Source organism: Mercenaria mercenaria, chromosome 7, assembly GCF_021730395.1.
Source record: "Mercenaria mercenaria strain notata chromosome 7, MADL_Memer_1, whole genome shotgun sequence".
Lineage (NCBI taxonomy): Eukaryota > Metazoa > Mollusca > Bivalvia > Venerida > Veneridae > Mercenaria > Mercenaria mercenaria.
In genome coordinates, this window is record NC_069367.1 from 56,772,494 (window position 1) to 56,791,986 (window position 19,493).

At 36.0% G+C, this 19,493-nt stretch overlaps 1 protein-coding gene across 1 annotated transcript in view; it reads left to right on the top strand.

The window, feature by feature from the left end:
• Positions 1 to 19,188, top strand: part of LOC123554105 (dermonecrotic toxin LdSicTox-alphaIB3b-like) — a 107,845-nt gene extending 88,657 nt beyond the window's left edge. The window contains exon 2 of the transcript XR_008371760.1: positions 19,069 to 19,188. The gene's annotated coding sequence lies outside the window, so the exon portion shown is untranslated. The remainder of the gene's footprint in view (positions 1 to 19,068) is intronic.
• The last annotated feature ends 305 nt before the right edge of the window (positions 19,189 to 19,493 follow it).

A 19,493-nucleotide genomic window follows, 5' to 3' on the forward strand; every position in this document is an offset into this window, starting at 1 on the left:
ACCTTAATCGCAAATTCAGACAATCCAGTTATCCGGATCTTTCTAGACAGTACAGACTGTCCTACATACATATCAGATTTACTACATTTTGCTCATAATGATCATTATAGTCTGCGTTCATCCGAACACAAGGATCTTTCTTTGTTTAACCTAAAACGAACTACTTTAGTTACAAAGCTGCACACATACGGAATTCACTTCCTTCTTACATAAAACTTCATTATAATATGTCTGCATTTAAGCGTGCTTTAAAGAATTTTCTCTTGCTACAATAGTTTTGTTTTTTCAGTTTATTACTTGTAATAACAAGAATTTTGTTGCATTAATGTTATTATGTTTTCAAATGAGCGTGAATGTTGAATAATTCGGTTAACAATAATAATAATGATTGTATTATCTTATAATCCAAATCAGGAACATGTATATTATTTCATGGGACATACTTTCCTTTTTGCACGCCTTAATTGTTGTGAATTAATCTTTGTGACGTGTGGTAAATTTCTGCGCCAGGTTTGCAATAGGTAGATTTTCATGAAATATGTCGCAAGGGTTTGAATGTTTGTTATCGTTTGATATTACAGTGTGATGAAACAAGAAGGATAACCTTACAAAACTTAAGCGGTTACAAATTATGGCAAATTATATATATGCAGGTATTGTTAGATATGTATTTTTAATGTAAAATCTGGTGAGCACCAAATACCATATGCGGGGATTGTGACAACCAAATTCTAGACTTCTTTTAAAACATGGTTACTACTGTTGTAGATCTACTTACAATGTTTGTATATTATGCTTTTAAGACTTCTATAATTTGAGACGTGTTTGTCGAAGAAACATTTAAGTTATTCTGATATGTGTATTTTTTGTATAAATGTTTGATTATAAATTGACTGTATGATTGTGTAAATGTATGAACGGTTATGTTCTGAATAGAACTTGGAACATTCCCATATTACGGAATGCCAGGCTTGTCACAAATGCATAATTAAATATGTTGCTGTTTCAGATACAAAAAATGCTTAAAATATGTTCATGCTAGTGAAGGCGGGCACAATGTCAATTGTAGTATGCTCTTACAAAAGAAAAAGAAAGCAGCAGGTATACGTTTTTTTTTTTTGCGATACGGATGTCGCTTTATATTTCCGACGTGAATATGAGGGTATTACAACAGCTTGTGTTTGGTAAACTGAGTTAGGATGACCTAGAACAGTAATTCAATTTTTTAGAATAACATTTTTGTTTTGGAAGGTGAGCTAAAGATTTACCTGACATTCCACAGAAAACATCCCTTTATGTTTCATTTTTTACAGTATTTTTGTCTTGAAAGTACGTTGAATGTTAAAATGAAATTAACATTGAATCTGTACATTTAAACAAATAGAATGGTATTTTGGCCACGATTTGTCCACTGCAGACCCTGGTATGGAAAGGATACATGGGATTCATTTCAGAATAAGTATACAAGCAATGAACATGACACATATGATGCCCGAAATCGTAAACTCGAACATTACAGAAAGAATTATCGCGAATCTTCGACAAGTGGTGGCCATTCAAAACTATGAAAACCAATATAATAATACTACAACCAAAGAAGCAGAACAAGATGGAATGACCAATGGGACACCGCACACAATCAAATGTAGACATGGAGTTCGAGGACAAACTTAACCTTATGACATAGAACGTGCGTGGCATAATGACATCTGCAGCCAGCCTCAGTCATATTCTTGACATATCATGCATTGATATAGCCTTCGTTACAGAACACAAATTGCTCCCACAGTATAAAAACTTTATGGATAGTATACACATAGACTTCGAAACACATACAGTATGTGATGACACCTTAAACTTCTGGGGCAGTATTTCTTGTGGAAAAGGTGGTGTAAGTATAATGTACGAAAAGTCTTTGTTACTGAGAGTAAACAGTATAGGAAATATTCAGTCGAATCGAATCGCAGGCCTGGAACTAACTATTAAAAACAATTTGCCATTATTTGCATTCTGTGTGTACTTACCATCAGTGAATTATTCAAACGAGGAGTTTGCAGAAACAATAGATACATTAAGTACCGTGTATGAACCCTATTCACAACTTGGCTCCGTTTTATTTCTTGGAGACATAAACGCAAACTATACTAGTAATCTCGTTGCATTTAATTAGTCATTTCGAGATGAACAGTACCGAAACTTCATAGATATCTGCTTGCAAGCGAAGAGGTCTAAATTATACGTTTAGCCCATCTATGAAAGATTTAGATGATATCGTAATAGATAGTCCTTAAAAATTGAAAATAACCAAATAACTGTTATAAACGACGAAGTTACATCTGTCTCAGACCATTTACCTGTAATGTGCACACTTACTATAAATATTGGTAAAAGGGACACTAAAAGATGTTACGACAAACTAGTATCATGGCACAAATGTACCGAGGAACAGATTTTTAATATAATAAGTTAATATCTGAAATGCTCCCATCAATTGACATTATTCAGAGACAACAAAATGAATTAGAAAACGAAGATATCGAAAGTTTCTATTCAAATATACAGTTAAGGCAATACAAGCAGCATCAAAACAAACACTTCCTCAATGGAAATACTAAAAACATGCAAAACCGTATTGGACACCGAAAGTAAAGGAAGCACACGAAAACCAGAGATATGCATGGATACAATGGCTACAAGATGGGCGACCTAGGGGAGGTATGAACTATTAAAACGTGCATTCATCAATACCCAGAAAGAGGCCATACAAGACATAGAACACACGTATTACATAGAACTCGACAATACAGCAAACTGTGACAGCAAAACATTCTGGAACCTTGTAAATAAAAAACGAAAATACAAGAAAAAGAAATATAATGTCCTTAATATAGATGATATCAAATATGAAACATGTGATGAAATCGTTGGAGGCTTTAGAACATACTTTTAACAATTGTACATGCCTCTTACATCGCCCACTTACGATAATCAGTTTAAATGTGATATTGAAAAGAACTATGATACAATATTAGAAAGCCAAGAAAGTGAACTTGATCCAAAATACAAAATGATTGACGAAAGGAGCTTGGGCTAATAAAAATAAATCTGAAACAGAGAAGAGCACCAGGTCATAACAAAATAACTAACGAACAACTCATACATAGGAGGAAGTCCCTTGTTACACATCTATGTGTACTTTTTGATAAAATAGCAACAAAATTCTATTCACCAATTGACAGTAAAAATTGCATTATTATTCCTATATACTCGTGTAAGTCAAATGGAAACCCAAGAAATTATCCGACTAGTTATCGTCGGATAACTTTTCTTCCGGTCATCTACAAACTATTTGAAGACATACTGCATAAGAGATTGAAAACGTTTGTAAATACAAATAATATAAGATTTCCATCTACTCAACAAAATGCATGTCAAAATTAAATAGGATTTGTAACTGCCTCATTCAACCTTTAAGAAAGCGTTCGCCATCAACTTGAGAACGGCAGCAAAACTTATATTGCCCTCCTTGATACACAAAAAGCATTTGATACGGTTTGGTTAAAAGGTCTACTCATAAAAATATACAACATGGGCGTAACAATCTTAATGAATCTACATTCCGACATGATTAGTGAAGTAGTCATTGATGGAGCAGATTCAGATTGGCTACAAATTCAGCAAGGAGTTCGACAAGGAGGGGTAGTCTCGACTTCGGTCTATTCTGTTTTTATTGACCAATTACTCGTTGAACTTCAGAATAGCATTTTAGGAATCGATATAAATCATATACAATGTGGTAATATAATCCTGGCAGATGACCTGACCCTAGCAGCGATATCACCAAATAATCTACAAAGCATGCTTAATATCGTCGAAACATGCCGACCCAAATGGCGATACAACATTAATTCTGATAAAAGTGCGATCTTGATCTGTGACTCTAAGAAGAGCTCTTCTACTAATTCTATGTCCTGGAAACTCGGTGAAAACGTAATACCTATAGTTAAATGTGCTTCACACCTTGGAATAAATCTAAATAAAAGTTGTTTTTTTATTTATTTATTTGGATTTTTCGGCACACCAACACAGTATAGGTTATATGGCGCCAAACAGGACTACAAATTTTGGTTTCACATCTCATTTACATCGAAATAAAAACATGAGGTATGGAATCAAAATTTGCATACTTGCTGGAATCACAGAAATACAGCAAAACCAAGTGTTAAGACCCTATTAGTCGCCTCTTACGATCATGCAAAGGTAAGGCAGTGGTTCCAATTCTTTTCATACACAGATCGTCCCAGAACCACATGGGGCAAATAAAAGTTCGAGTAACAGTGGACAATATCCAAAAATCAATTATTAAGGCACAATCAGCTTTCTTTTCACTGATGTCTGTTTGAATCACACCAAAGTGCGTAATCCAAACATATCCGCAAGCTTAGTGCAAAAAAACAAAAACTGTTATACCCTTTCCGCAGCCTTAACGTAATAAAACGTAATAGCGTCTGATGGCCCTTTCACGCTTCCGTAGAATCAACATTTATTACACGAAATTTATTTTGAAAACATTTCTGAAATGTCTAGGTCTGCATCTCTCAAATACGCTTATATCTTACATACGAGCAGGGGCGTACCTGGGCATACGCTAGTACGCTTGTGCGTACAGTTATATTCGACACCAGGGTAATGAAAAAGCTTAAAGTGTGAAAAAAATGCAATAAAATGTAAAGCCTAAAGGGAGTAAGGCGGCTGTTTCAAGTTCTTCGTTTAACAATATCATCTGCATGAGATTTATCAAATTCGTTTTTCAAAATAGATTTATTTGTTCCTGTAATTATCTTGGAAAAGGTAAGGGTAGATTCCTTGCAAGCATAAGGCACGGCAAATACAGCCAGAGCCACACATCGCCAAATAGGCCCGCCTTAAAAAGAAACACAGACGCACACATGCACACACGCACACATACAGACAGCGATGACAAAAAGAACACAGTTGGCTCCGCCCAGGAACGGGCAATGGTAACACCTTCGATATTTTTCTTCATTCTAAATTATATATTGTTTACAAAGAAACAATTTTATTGATAAAAGCTGGTCCTATTGACAGTATTCCATTTAGATTTTTTCCCCATGTGCTCCTCCTTCCATTATTTTATCACGGGCGGACACCCGGGTAGAACCAATACCTTCCGTAAGCCGGCTGGATGGTTTCCGAAACCATATGAAGAATTCAACGCCCCGAGTGAGGCTCGAACCCACATCGGTGAGGTGCAAGTGATTCAAAGTTAGCGACCTTAACCACTCGGCCATAGAGGCCCCAAGTAAAACATTGGTATTCAAGCATGCAAAGGGAGAACAAAAATGCTTGTGTCATCCAAGGTCGCAAGTAAAAAAAGCTTGCGCTTAATATAACATTTAACGTCCATATCGATGTGCAATTCAATCTATCAGTCTACATCCAGATCAGGATACCGAAATACCAAAGCAATTTACGCAGTTTGAATTTTCGTTTGCAAAAAAATAGATGTTGTTTACGTTTTCTAGAAAATGTTTACTTTCGTGTGGGAAAGATATATCAATGATTATTTCATAAAACCTGACACATTCGCAATGTATGGGTAGATGCATTTATCAAAAACCTGTCAAAATGCGGATGTAGAAGTCATGCATGATATTTAAACATTACGATGATTTCAAAAACGATAACAACAAAAATAAAATATCCTTACACAATCCAATCGAGACTCTCTCTCTCACCTACCCCATACTCGCAGCATCGCTGTTTGGCTCATAGTTATGCTGCTCGTCTATCTGGCGTACAGTTCAAAATCATCTAGGTACGCCCCTGACGAGGCATATACCGACACTCTCAGACAACATCAAAAACGACCTTTTGAGCTATTTGATGAAGTTCCAAAATTATCAATGTACCCTTGGTCCGTTACGGACCCCGAGCTCAAATATCTTTTCGTAGATGAAAAGCTGACATGCCGTACTAAAGCCCAGGTAATTTCAATTCGTTAGATAGTGCTGAAAATTGACTCCCCAATAGAAAAAAATAAGTCCACGCGCATACATTTAGACGGGGTGACCCCTGCGCGTGACACCTGACTATCTACGAATCAAAATACGGCTGTCGTTTTCAAGTTTAGCATTTCTACTTTCATTTTCTTTACTTCCGGAAATAGCTGAAGGTCATGTGACGTCATTTTATGTGTTGTCAAAAACATATATACGCCTGGCAGGATCGCATAAATATGTGCTGGCCGTCCTAAGGATACCTACCATCCTATACGGATGTGAATTATGGAGTGAAATCACATACGCTGAAATGATAAAACTAAGAACTGTACAAAACCGTTGGTCGAAAATCATCCAAGGTATGAGCACCCGAACATGTGCTTAAGTATGCCAGCCTAGCTCAATATTGAACTAGAAATTGAAAAATGAAAATTAATGTTTTTACAAAGTCTGTGTAGTCTATCAAGTGATAAATTTACCAAGACAATATTTGACTTCCGATTCTGTGATTAGCCTACATATCAAAAAATATGTGTAATCAAACTGGCGTTATCCCCGATTTGTATCGTATCTTGTGTAAATATGATCTTGTAATTTATTTAAATGACTATTACCATGGCATGTCCTTCCCGTCAAAGGGTGAATGGAAATCAATAGTTAATAAGCGCATCGAAGATAGCCATTTAGCTCTATGGACAGCAAGAATGAACTTATCACCAGATTTTGAAAGGTTTGAGGATATCCATACAAAGGTAGACACTACTGTTATTTACAAGTGTATTTGCAATGAATTTACACCGAGAATGGCCCAGTGCATTGCAAATGTTTGGGTACAAGTTCCGAATTCTGATGAAAAACTTCAATGTCCATACTGCTTGAATATCGTAAATGACATAAATATGCTTAAGGTAAAAGAATGTTCACATTTATTTACACTAAGGTATGAATTATGTAGACTACTGATATAAGCTTTTGATACAGTGATTATCCAAGAACTGCGACCTCTACTTGGAAAACTCATAATAAATGCATATATTTTGGATATGCAAAAGAAGTTCCTTATTATGTCTTACAAATATATAGTTAAATGTTTGTACATATAAGTAGTTGGATATCAGTATTTGATATGCTGAAACCCTATCCACAGACTGTAAGCTGCTAAATCAAAAAGCCGGGATGCTTATATTTCGCTTTCGAGTAAGCATACAGAACTCCTGCCTAAAAGAAATTATTAAAGTGCACACGTTCCTTGGTAGTCCTTCGAAAGAAGAACTACACTTGGGAACCTGCATATCATAATCTCACTTGATACCCAATACAAGCTTCAGCATATCAACTACTGTCTATATTTCACAATCTACATATATATGTGTATATGTTATGTTTGTACTGAAAATGTACACTGTAAAATTGTGGCATTTCAAAACAATTTGTAACAAAGTGTACATATCCTATAATCATTTATGATCTGTGAATGCCTCTGTTTATATAATGTATGTTGTAATCTCTGAGTAAGAGGAAATAAAGAGAATATATGTGCAGTTGAGGTATAAGCATAATTTAGTATTTCCACGGCATCTTCTGATAAATAACAAATTATGTAAAAAGATCATAATTGGAAGCGTAGAATGCAACCAAAAAAGAATAATAGCAGAATCGGTTTGAGAATTGTTGGCTGTGACATAACAAACAATGGACTACGTGACTGTGAAGATGGTACTTTCGGCTTTCGTAACGTATTACTAATGTGTTATCGTTTGTTAATGTTACAATGTAACTGAAATCCTTTTAAAAGTGTTTTAAACATAAAACAAACATTTACGAATGGTTAAGCCGATTTTTAGTTAATGCCAGTACCGTAGTTCATCATTTACTTTCAATGTTAATGCAAGCAGCAGATAACCGGTGCGTACAATAAAGTTGACTTTGAGACTAATGACCTGTAGACCCTCCCTAGTAGAGAAATCCAGGCACCTTTGACACGAGGCTAACTGGAGTACAGTCGTTAAGAACTAGACTAACATCATTGGTCTTACAAAACTGTGTTTAAGGTTCTTACAGAATTCCTAAAAATCAAAACCTGAACAATATTTTTTCAAGAGAGGTTGCTGGTCTAGGAAGATGTCGTTTATGGAGTTAGACTACTTCGACACACGCAGAGAATTGCGTGTTTTTATCTAAATCGTTTTTGCGATTACTTTGGTTTGATTGTGTTTTCATATTGATCACTTTTTTGTACTTTCAGTATTATGTTCTAAGATTGGACTGCTTTCAGTGGGTTAAATGCAGTACGTAACGTATTTTCCATCTGGAATCTCATTGTCGCTAAATATTGTTCACACGAGTAAAATTAATGTGTATATAAATCATTTTCTTATATCGCATTATTCCTCATGCAGTTTAATATTAAATAAATAGTCCAATAATAGACAAATGTTAGACTCAACGTGAAAAATGCAATACTGATCCCCATTGAAAGCAGTTCAATATTGAAATTACAGTACTGCAAGTAATGAACTGACGTCACAGCAGTGGGTTCCTAAGTATCTCGTTACTTGTTGAATCTGTGTGTCAAGATACGAGTTATATGACCCAGGGTTATGCTTACGCCTTTAGTATCTTGAACAATGGTTTGGGTCCAATCGCTAAGGTGACTATGTCTTAGACTAGCTGACAAACGATGTAGAATGTCATTTGTTAAAACGTAGAGCTGGTGAGACCAAATATCTCATATATAGAATTTTCCTCTGGCTACCTTGCCTAAATGATTCGTGTACCAATGATTCGTAAATGATTTTAATTATGAGCTAGACAATTTCAGGGATCAGGCAAATCACTAAATGTTTCAAACTAACAATTTTCAATTAGCTCAAACTCCTATAGGCTGGAGACTCTATACTTGACTGGTCTTTTTGTTGAAGTTCCCGTCAGACAATGTCTTTGAATCAACAACATACGAGTCCTATCGCATAGATACTCGGCCTCTATCCTCTCAACTCTATATGACTGCCCTGACTCCTGGATGCTCAGCGCCCATATGCTATCACATGTAGCATTCAACTACCAAATAGGTATATCCCCGATGCCTTGGCTGTACTTCGCCAGTAATGCTGAACCATCTATAAGCTGGAACTCTCTTACTATGTCAGCAGATTACCAAACTCTGGGTCTGTGTCTCAGCTTCCCGATGCTCAGCCTATATATGCTATCGTATAAAGCATTCAACTATCCTTAAGGTAAAACTCCTATGCGCTGGCCCTATAGCTCGAAACCTGGTTGAAATTCTGTAAATCTTCTTTAGTCTACGAACTTCCAAAGTCTTCTTTTTAATAATTTATCCGCCCTGACAGGGTAACTGCAATAGTCTCCTTATCAAGGTACTGGGATAAATTATTAGTTGAATCCTCGATGTGTCTTCTTCTACCGCTGGATACAGAATGAGCTCTCTGTTATCCATCTACCTAATTATACCCCAGCAGACGTGCTATTTTTAGAACTTGTTTCTGACTGGTCCAAATTTAAACATACCGTTTTACAATGAGTACTTGCTCTATCAAATAGCTGGTTCCCTTTAACTTTTGTATATGACATAATATGCGATGCTGGGATCCAGCTATTCACATAATAAACCCAAATAAGCCACAAATGTATATTACGGCAGGGTATTGTTTTTCTATCGACCAATGAGAAAGCTCGTTATTCATTTGAGTGCGATTTGCGAAAGACTGAGAAAAAAAAAACAACAAAAAAACACAAAAAAAAAACACACAAAAAAAAAAAAAAACACAACAGCCAGCTAATATCAAATAAAGACAAATAAAAGTAATGAACATCGGAAACTTGTTGTAATTGGATCGATCAATAGGTCACTAGAAGTGTTACAGTCTCAAGATGCTTTAGACAGCGCCATTGTCCGGTTGGACGCGTTGATTAGAAATGTCAACTGAATGACTGTAGCCTATCCCGGATTAGTCCAAATAATTGTACTCGAGAGTTGAATATCGTTATACTCTTTTGACTGGTCGATATCCCCCTTCTCTAGGTAGACAACGTGAAATATTAGAATGTAAAGTCGGTCTACCCGAGGTCTTATTATTTAGACTAATCCCGGATGTGCAAATATTTTGACCGACTTGTCAGAAGCCATTGAAGTAGTACAAGAGTTAAAAAGGTTTGTAGATTATAATTGTTTTTTCCGTCAAACTGAATACATGGTGACCAGTAAGAAACCCCCTCAAAAATGCCCGTCCCTATCCACAAGTGGCTAGGGGTCCGGTAAACAGAAACAGAATCAGCAAAAGAAAAAAATAATGACAAATCACACAACATAGTTTCAGTATGCATTAGACGGCGCCAAACTTTAATGAATTCTTTCACTTTACACTGCACGAACTCATGTTGCGTTAAACGTCTTCACATTGGACTGCATGGCATCAAGTTTTAATACACCGCTCTCAATTACACAAAGCGGTGTCAATATGCATTAGACAGCATCAAGTTGTAATGAATCATTTCATCTTACACTGCACATACTCACGTTGTGTTAAACGGCTTCACATTGAGCTGCATGGTTTCATGTTTTATTGGATGCTTTCATATTACGGTGCATCTCAACAAGTTTTTCAATGCATCGTTCCACGTTTAAATGGATGGAATGAAGTTTTGTATTAAATGGTTTCAAAATACAATGCATTGAGTGCAAATATATTGGACGGGATGGAGTTTTGAACTAGACGACATTGAAATGCACTGCACTGACTGACTTGTTTATGAATGAAGTGTATATTTACTAATTTTGGCGGTAACCGCCGCCCATACACTGGTATACCGACTCCACGCTTAGATACTGAATTAATTTTAGATATTATTAAACATTTTAATTTGAACATTAGGTAAATTTCGTTTAATTTTGGACCAAAGGAGTTACAACGACTAACCCGTTTTAATTGCCACGTTTTCATCAACAGGCGTAAGACGAATCCAAAGCCAGGCGTAAACAGACGTAACCTCGTTATAACAATGAGTACAAGTTGTCAAACAATACATATTTCTAAAGTAGAAATCAATATATTTTGCTAGAATGTGTTTTGTATAATGGTTTATGTGAAAAATCTTAATGAAATCTGGAAAGTAGATCCCTCGGAAGCACCGAGAACAAAGCAAACAGTGAAAATTGCAGACTCGGTTTTATTGAGTCTGTTCATGAGCAGTAATGGAAAATGCAACACTGCCCACGCCCCCTAGCACCGGCTTAAGCGGTATTCAATCCTCAAATCTAAATGAGTTGAAATCAATGATCTCGAAGGACCAGAAAATATAACAACACTGAGATGAAGTCGGGGCGACATTTTACGGCCGCCACACAGCACTTAACACCCGCTGTTGTGAAGTAAATATTTTTACAAAAAAAGACCGAACATACACAAATCAACTGAATTGAAAAAATCTGAAAACATAACTTAGGTCATTTGAAATATATAGCGACGTCGAAAACAAAAAGTCTTATGTTTTATTGTTTAACCCACGATAAGTAGTCTCAATTCAAATTTCATATTGTTTCTTTGTAATTGCACTTCTAACGTACTAGAACTAAAATACGTAGTCTACTGTCACAACTTTGCATTTGTTAGGAAAACGTTTGTGAGGCTAAATTATAAAACAGCGAAACTATTCGACACAGCGAGGTTTATTTCTCATGAATGTACGCTTTAAGCGTATAACCGCTATCGACAATCATTTTCAGAATGTGTTGATAACGTCAAGTTCAAATATATTATGTAACGGGTATAAAAATGACTGAATATTGAATAAATTTCTGTCTGCCCATATTACATTTCGGCCCGTATAAGTAAACAAATTGTACGGACGGTTGTTTTAATTGTTGAAATGTCCTTTTTTACCCATTAAAATCACAGCATCCGGGATCATTAACTCTGTATCCGGGATCATTAACTCTTTTTGTTCACTTCATTGAAAACATAATCCGGGATCATTAACTCTTTTTGTTCACTTCATTGAAAACAGAATCCGGGATCATTAACTCTCTTTGTTCACTTCATTGAAAACAGAAACTTTTGTAAACGCATCTACCCACTCGGTTGCAAACGACCTTTAGAACATATTTTATTTTGTTTTCCCAAACAAATCACAATATTTTACTGACGTATGTAATTTAGAAATATTATATGTTTACGGATAAACGCTGAATAGAGTCTCTATTTTGCAAATGCGTCTACCCGGATGAAATTTTATTAATTTTGATTCATATTTACCGGTTTCTATAGCTTAAGTGTCTTGCAAACTATGCAAAGCCTGCAATAGCTGTATCATGTAATGGATCTTGAGTATACATGCAATGAGATGTTGATATTAATTAAAACAAATATAGGCTGTTATCCTGTATGAATGAAATATTTTAGAAGAACCTTTGCAAGCAAAGAAAATAATACCAGACTTGATTTAATTAAGTCTAATAATGGGAGGTAATGAAATATATAACACCCCTCATGCCCCCTCATACTGGCTTAATCGGAGTTTACACTGAATGGAATCCGCAACACTGAAAGTATGCCCGCCTTGCGCAACCAATCAGACATAAAACGTACTTGGTTTAATAAATTCTGACCATGAAGTAATGAAATGTTGTGCACAATCCCTCATGCACATGAGTAGTGAATAGTTTCTTTGTAATAGGGTCTAATATATTGTTCCCAAGTTTTGCAATAATTATCTTCCTTGAAACAAACTGGCAGACATTTTGTGTGTCGGGTTTCTAAATATATTATAGGGATAGTTTACAAAATTAGCCAATAACAAAATAGTAAAGATATAAAGACAGAAAGTCTTGGTATAATTCTTTAAACATTTAATGATTACATACATTATGTAGTAACAATAAAAGAAACTTATTTATCAATAAATAAAATTGCATGGCACTGTGAGGAATTCTTTCCTAATCTGTAGTAAGTTTAAGGTTAGGAATGACCCTCAAAATGGAAGTGCAGTGTAAGAAGCATCTATGCAAATAATTATTCCAGATATGTATTTGTCTGTCAAGCAACAACTTAAAATAAAAGTTGTTTCTTAACATAACTGGTTATTTAACTGAAATGTTTAAATTCTTTATTACCCCGAACAAAATACTCTAATGTAAAGGAGGTGAGTCTGCCCTGACCTAGCTGCACGTTTTCTTTTTAATCATAAATTGTTACTTGAAACCTTGAAAACATAATATAAAGATGGTAAAGGGAGAGGTCTGACGTGTAATAACTACATAAATAACTGAAAAAGTCACACAAGTGACCGAGTATTACAGTGGCAATACAAAAGTTCTCTACCGGAGAAATTTTTTAGTTGACCTTTAGTAGTGACCTTGACCTTGACCTTGACCAACAACCATGAGTCATGTGCGCGACACTGTAGCCAACAACCATGAGTCATGTGCGCGACACAGTCTAATCATGGGGAACATTTCTGTATAGTACTAAAAATCCTTCAATGCAATTAAAAGAAATAGAGCAGAAACAAGTTTTTACTTGACCTTGAACAATGACCTTGACCTTTAACCGATAAGCATAGATCATGTGTCGACAACTTGTCTCATCATGGGAAACGTTTGTGTGAAGCACTAAGATAATCTATCAATGCATATAAAGTTATGGAGCAGAAACAAGTTTTACTTAACCTTCAATAGCGACCTTGACCTTTGACCTACAAGCATGATTCATGTACCTGCATAATCTAAATATTGCCTTCTATATACATACAAGTTTTATGAACCTAGATTGAATACTTTTTGAGTTATCACAGGATCCAGATTTGTGGACGGATAGACGGACGGACGGACAGCATTCCTATAGTTCCCTCCGGTGTTCTACCGGTAGGCAACTTAAAATGAATTAATCAGTTATGCAACCACTTATGCTTAGAATGACTTTCGTAAATACTTGAAGATTTGTCATCCCATGTATAACAATAACATTGCCAACATGTAAATAGAGAAACGATTATACACTGTAATTAACATTTAATAATAATACATATTAAGGATAATAGTGCTTGCATACGTGCGTGTGTGTGTGTGTATGTGTTACAGAGAGAGAGAGAGAGAGAGAGAGAGAGAGAGAGAGAGTACATTTTGCTTGCTTACAGTTTGGGCTCCTACCCCACCAATTCCTTCTTCTCTTTTAGGAAAACTTATTCTAAGCGAAATTAGTAACGTTAACGTATTCCGGAACCGTATTCTTCAACTTGACATGTTCGACTTCAGTCTCCTCGCTGATTTAAAAGCAATGTCGGATATAAATGAGTAGTGGAGGGCGTGACTGTAGACAGTTATTTTCCCTTCTTTGTCTATATAGAGCCGCCATCTCGGATAGGGTGAAGTGTGTGCAGTCAATTTTTGGGACTTAACCCAATTTAAGATGGCGGCTTTATATAGACCAAGAAGAAAAAAAGCGGTCTAGTCGCACCCTTCACTACTTATTTAAATCCGGCATTGCTTTTAGATTTTGTTTTTGTCAAAATTTCCCAGTTTCTCTCCTGTTTGTTAAACATGCACTGGAATTAGTACTAAAAAATAGAAGTATCTATCTGTAAATATTTGTACAGTATCAGTCTACTCAGATTACTATCAGTGCCTGAGGAACGAATAACTTATTGGTTTTAATAACTAAAATCCTCATAGCGATTCAAGTCTCCGGTTTAGCGTAACTGAAATAAGAAAATTCAAAATCTAATCACTAGCGTATTCAGGACACCTGGCGCGCCCCACCCCTAAAATCTGCCAAGCATACGTTTTTACGTTTTTCCTGTGGATTTAAAAGCTAAAGGCATAGTCGCACATCATTAGTAATAATTATTGTTATGGAGTGCTGTAGACTTATGTATATTTGAAACGTTCTGCCCGTTTCGGTAGCGTCACCCGTTATAACTATTACAACAGTTGTGATATTCTTTTGCATTAGGTAACATTATATTTTCCCTTTACGTAATATATCATTACTCGCGCGTAGGGGGGGAGGGGGGTGGGTGTTGAGTGGGGTTTGATGAGGGGGGGGGGGGGATGAAGAGGTGAACAACTTCTATGCGAATGAAAGCCAAAAACCTTTTTTTTCGTTTGTCTTCATTTAATATTATTCATACATCAGGGGTGAACAGAGCAAAACAAAGTTATAAATCCTGCTTGCAATATTCAAACCTTTTTGTTCTTATAGGACGTTTAGAAGTAAGAAGCAAAAGTCATTACAAGTTACAGATTCGCAACAATGAGTACGTGAACTCATATTTACATAAAAACTTCCGTTTGTATTCCCCTAATTCCGCGAATGCATTAAGGACATTATTACGTTGAGGAAGACTGATAATTGTAAGTATCCCACTTCAGAATCAACAAAATTCCAGGAAAGCGTAGAGACGCGAATGAAGGCAATCGCAAAGTAAAACCACACACAGTAAAGTATAATATGAAATAAGGCACTGCCTCAATCGGGAATCGATCCGACTTCAACTCATCCCATAAGATTTGAAAAGAACTGTCTAATGACAGCATCGATTCCGTATCATTTTAAAGGTAGATTTTGAAATAAAAACAACACTGCCCATATTTGTACTGATGTGCAAGACGTTGCAGTTCGGACAAGTTATGTGGACGCTTATTAGGCACAAGGAAAAAGCGTATTCTTCCATAAAATCCGAAGTCAGAGGCTGTGTGCCCGTTCCGGAAGGACACATTTTTAATTCGATAGTATATATCTCATTCGGTATATCGCATGTTACCATAGAGGGATCGATCCCGATTTTCGTCGATTCCCTATTAAGTATATGTGTATTATAATATGAAACTAGCCGTTTCTCATTCGGCGACAAAACCCGGTCATGCACAGTAGGCCTACGGTAATTTTAGTCGGCATTACGTTCAAGAAATAAAGTCTTTTAAAATATATCTAAATTAAATGTACATAAAACTTTTTTTTTCAGTTGTGCCATTGTAGTACCAGAATAATGATGCACAATGTAAAATATTGCGTTCACTATTCAAAGCTACCCACTGTTTAGGTGAAATGTTTCAACATGTTCACTTCCACTTTGGCATATGATATATATATGTCACTGAAAAATGTAGGTGAAAATGAAAGTTAGATATAGGTAAAAATGTAAAGAGAATGTAAATTTTCTGCATTATTTCAAAAGCGTTGCAACGGTTAACTACCTTCTCCACACTATATATAGCTATTTTTGATTATTTATAAGAATATCTTGCAAAATTCATATGTCAATAATAAGTTTATACCACTGATTACTTTCAGGGTGCTCACATTTTATGGACTTTTGAGATAAATTATTTTTTCGCCTAAAACTTTTGTGTTAGTACCTTTAACTTACTTTTGATCTTTCTTTTTTTTAAATTTCATGTCTTTTACGATTGATGCATTTCGCTAACGTAAAGTGACGTCAGCGCAACAAGCGTGAATTCGCTCCCGTGGCAATTTTATTCCATTGCCTTTCAAAAATGTACCTGTAAAATATATTATCAGTTTATGCAATAGATGAAAGCCAGTCTCATAGGAGTCGTGTCTGATTCATTTTAATCTTATTGAATGACGACTGCACCTCATTGCAAAGCAGTGTCGGTGCCGGTAGTGTCATCACAAACAACAACAACAACAACAACAACAACAACAACAATAAAACAGTCCTTAAGTAGCGAATATTCACAAGTCCAACGATAAACTTCTCCGGCCCGCTGGTGAGTGCACGTCTCGAGAAGGCACGAGACATTGACGGAACTAGGTCATAATTATATTGGCCTTTTTCTGTCAGTTTCCTGACTGAAGCCGTCGAGAAAATGGGGGCTACCTTCTTGGTTGACGGCCTCTAAGACTCCGAGCTTCCCAATCTCTACGCTCAACGTGGGGTGCGGGAGGGTAGGGGCACATCAACTCCACGACGAGGGACCAGCGACAGCAGCGACTTTCGGCTCCCACCGCCCTTGTCAAGGCGACCTTGCTTGCCTCCAGTATTTATTGTCATACTCGGGTCACTGTCATTTATGTGGCAGTGACTCACCTTTGGATGCAAAATTATTTGGATTTTTTGGCTAATACTTTTAGGAAATTATGTAGAGGTAAATTCTTTTCACCACTTTGGCTCTTTAACGGCATGTCTAGTGACATGCCGGGGGTCTATACTCTTACATAGCGTAATGCTATACTGTGCCAGAAAGGATGGATATAGGTTTTACTTTGACATAGAAGTGCTGTGAGTCTAACACTGTTATAAAAAGATTAGCAAATAAAAATAGCCATTTTCTAAAGTATGTGAAAATGGGCTAGATTTATACACCCACCCAAAAAAAATATGTGATCAGGTACATTCAACCGGAATTCCTGGCGGAACTGTTTTCATTTGTTTACGTGAAAATGAACAGTAAATAACACCATAAATTCGAAGATAACATTTTTCATTTGTGTTGCGTTGCGAGAATTGTCAACAATAAGCAGTACATTACTGACTATCTAGGTACTATCTTCCGGACATTCTATATTTTCCTAATTGCTGTCGATATTACTTCTTCCTATGCTTATGGCAGGTTACTTTTATTTCGATATTTTAAAAAGATTTCCTTTTTTTTGTATAGGTCACACGGACCTAAATAGTATTCCCTATATATCCCACATAAAATTGACAATTTTCACAGAGCTGCCACACATAGCTAGACCTATTTCAGAGTACAAGTCCTTACCTCATTTTAAAGAAGTATGACATAGAATTGATATAAAAATAAAGAGAAAAGTAGGGGTCATTTATTTTCTAAGACAGATTTCTCTTGTCACATTTGCATACTATAAAATCACACCAAAATCACACTACTGTGAACTGGTAGTACTAGATCTACTTATACTAAATTAAGTTTTTCTTCACCAAATACAACATCCTCTCCCATTTTTCTACCAAAATGTCGAAAAGACGTTCACAATGAAATTCAAACAAAAGCCAGTTTTAATTTAGACCTTTGTGGCCAACCCAGGTGAAAACTTAGTGTTCATTAGCCTATAGGTTTCCAAGAACGCAACCAGGACATTTAGTTTGAAGAACATGTAGTTCTATTTCTGGCTCACACGATAGCGGCGCGGATGAAGGAAACGCCAATTTTCACATCAGGGGTGTTTTAATACAATGTAAAGTTAATAATGCACTTTTTCTTAGTGTCGTGCAATTTGCTCGTTCTATTTATGTTCTTTTAACAGCAAAATGATTTTGCTAGATTGTGAGTATTAATACAGAACTTAAGCATAATAATGTGATACAAAATTAACCAGATATTCCCCTTTGACAAAATAGGCTGTATCAAATTTTGTAATCAAGTTCCGTAAATAAGCATTTCTTGACACCGTAATTTCTAAGTTGACATTTTCATTTGCAATACGCCTGTTGTGATCAACATACGTACTTTCTACCGAATATGGAAATGTCTACCTTTTATATTTTCATAATTGCTGTTTGGGTTATTTCTACTTGTGCTAATGGTAGGTTAATTTTGTTTCAATATTCTTTATTTCACTTTGCATGTATTTTTTAATCTTCATGAATGTTGTGTAAGTACATTATTCGAGTTTTAAAAGTATTTATGGAAATGCAATTAAATAACATTCTCGATCCGCATTTTCGGTTCATTTGTTTTGTCGTGTACAGTTTTCGTTATACATTTTGTACATGGTATTGACAAAATTTTGTATTTATTTTTTTCAATCAGTAAAACTATATTTGATATTTTTCTCTGTGATATATTTCACCATAATATTGTAATAATTCATAACATAATAAATGAACGTCTGTCACTCCTGAACACACACCAGATATATGGCGTTTTCGATCTTACACTGAAACAAACAAATGTCATCTACAAAAATAAAAAGTCTCGTAATACTCAAACACACAGTTATTTGTTATAAGGATGTTTATCGTGAAGTTAACGTCATACTACAAGGGTCTATTGCCCGGAAGCTTCTCTTTTTGCTTCAAAGTTAAAATTGTTTCGTTTTAGATATCAATGTGGCCGGTCAAGACTGCGACTGCGATTATCATCCCGGCGGATGTTCCATCAGTAAACCAGCTCCTTCGGGCATGGCATGCCACTGCGTGTACTTGCCACTTTGGACCTGCGCTGGAAGAGTTTCTAAATGTTCCCACCCCGACTCTCCTTACTGCACTCATCCCGATTATTCCGTGGCCTCGTGTTTGCTAGGTGGCGGTGACTGCGAAGGCTATAAAACAGCCACGTGTGATTGCGACTATTCCAGCGGGGGTTGCACCATCAGCAAAGTTCCACCTCCAAATACAGCATGCCGCTGTCATTATCAGTTTTTGTGGAAATGTTATGGCAGCATAACAAACTGTAAAGATGCTAACAACTACTATTGCAAGAACCCAGACAAATCCATTTACACGTGCATTATGGGCGGCGGAGAC